At 39.9% G+C, this 2397-nt stretch overlaps 1 long non-coding RNA gene across 1 annotated transcript; it reads right to left on the reverse strand.

The window, feature by feature from the left end:
- Nucleotides 1-411: 411 nt before the first annotated feature.
- Nucleotides 412-2397, reverse strand: LOC122889725. The gene is made up of 3 exons (XR_006380956.1): nt 2355-2397; nt 565-699; nt 412-455 (listed from the first exon to the last, which is right to left on the reverse strand). It is a non-coding gene; the product is annotated as an uncharacterized LOC122889725 (long non-coding RNA).

The following is a 2397-nucleotide window of genomic DNA, read 5'->3' on the forward strand; positions in this document are numbered from 1 at the left end:
TCCAGGGCCTTTTAAGAAGCCCTGGCTTCTTAAACCAATCAAGTTATGGTGTTCTCAGAATATCCTTTCCCTAGCAAAATACCACTTAGTGTTCAAGAGGAAGAAAATGTTAAGAAATGTTTATTCAAGCCAGTTTGAAGGGAATAAAATAGCTCTTATAAAGCAACACTTTGGAGATTTGAGTACAAGTAAATCAGCAGCATATGGATTGTGTGCTGTTAAAACATGCTTTTGTTTCCTCAGGAAGGAAAAAAAAAAACTTGGGAAAAAATATCTTCTATAAAATGACATATATTGGAAAATAGCTAGGGATTTTTAAGAAAACCAAAATGTAGCAGGGAATGCCCAACTCTAGTTCTTAATATCCTGGGAACAATTAGGGGGTAAAATTAGGTGGTAAGATTATTGTACCATTTCTTAATCCAAGCTGGAGATGACATATTTCTCAGATAATTCTAAAAAAAAAAAAAAGAAAAATTACATATTGAGATTTATATGAGATGAGGTTTTGTTTCATTGTCTTTGTTTTGACAGTCTGATAATAATTCTTTTCACTGGACTCACCGTCTGGGAAAGTAAGAGTGTGGAGGTAAAGATGGGGCCCTAGAATCAGTCTGTTGGTTTGAATCACACCTCTGCCCCTTCTGCCATGGGATCTCCACAAGACATTCACCTTTCCCTGTGCCCTAGTTTCCTCATCTGGAAAGTGAGAAGAAAAAGAAGACGAATTACTACACTTACCGCACTTGGATGCACAGTCAGTAAATGTTTCATTTCTCAGTAAATGTTAGCTGGTGTTACTTGTCATCTCACCTAGAATGCTAGCCCACTAGACAGTCCCATGCCTCAGTCATGCACATCAAAACTTAACAAACCTGTAGGTAGGCTGACAGAGAAAAAAATGAAATAAAGTGAAATGCAAGTGGGGACCTTACAACCAACTGTAAAGAGATAAAAAGCATTAGGAGAGAATACAATGAACAACTGTACACCAAAAATTTGATAATCTACACAAAATAGTGAATTCTTAGAAACACACACAGATTGCCTAAACTGACTCAGGAAGAAATAGAAACCATAACAGACCTATAACAAGTAAAGAGAATGAATCAGTAATCAAACCTCCCTATGAAAAAAAGTCCAGGACCAGATGTCTTCACAGGTGAATTCTGTTCAATATTTAAAAGAAATTTAACACCAATCCTTCTCAAGCCCTTCTAGTCACTCATGCCCTCCTTGACTCTTCTCTATAACTATGGTTTCACTGTCCCACACACAAATATACATTCCCTCGCCTCAACTTATTTTTCATCATCACTTAATGTATCATATACTCATTTTCTTATTTATTGACTCTCTTCTCCCTCTAGAATATGGGAGCTCTATCAGAGCAGGGAATTTTTTTCCACTATTGAATGCTCCGTGCCTCAGAGAGTGCTTACCACATAGTGGTGCCTATAAAACTGTGTTGAATAAATAAACTGTCTAATTATTCTTTTAGTGAAAGAGAACTAAAATAAAGAGAAATCTAGAGAGGGCCTGGGTATTGCAGAACTCTAAGATCTAGCTGACAAGAACAACATGAGCCTTCAGAAGAAGATCACCAAGAAAGTGTTGTGTCAGGAAAACAAAGGGAAATGAAATTTCTGAAGAGCAGGGAACTGGTCAGCAGTGTCAAATAATGCTGAGAAATCAAGTGCAATGAGAACCAAAGTGTCTACTGGACTGAGCTGCAAAAGACTGAGTGACCAACCTAGCAAGAAGCATTTGGGGGTATCAAAAAGCTAGGAGCCAGAAGCCAGGCTGTGCTGAGGGACAGAAGAAAGCAGCACATCTGACAACATTTTGAAAAAGTTGCTTTATTTTTTAAAAAGATGATACAGATGGAGCACCTGGGTGGCTCAGTGGGTTAAAGCCTCTGCCTTCCGCTCAGGTCATGATCCCAGGGTCCTGGGATCGAGCCCCGCATCAGGCTCTCTGCTCAGCAGGGAGCCTGCTTCCCCCCCCTCTCTTTCTGCCTGCTTATCTGCCTATTTGTGATCTCTGTCTGTCAAATAAATAAATAAAATCTTTAAAAAAAAAAGATGATACAGAGATAAGGAAGTTGCTAGAAAGGGCAAGGGTCAATTGAGGATATTGTTTTTAAGTGGTCAAGATCTGTAAATGTCTAAAAGCCGATGGTAGGAACTCATCGGGGGAGAAGAGAAGGTGAAAATACAGGGGAGGGCAAGGTTCCCAAAAGGAAATGTATGGGATGCTAAAGCCATCCCACAGGACTGACTTTAGCAAGGAACAACCTCTCTTACACCCTCAGACTGGAGGAAAGCAAGACCCAGAGAGTCCACATGACTTACCCACCAGCCCAACCAGGACCCAGGTCTCCGGGGTTCTTTTTCC

This window comes from Neovison vison, chromosome 11 (assembly GCF_020171115.1).
Source record: "Neovison vison isolate M4711 chromosome 11, ASM_NN_V1, whole genome shotgun sequence".
Taxonomy (NCBI): Eukaryota; Metazoa; Chordata; class Mammalia; order Carnivora; family Mustelidae; genus Neogale; species Neogale vison.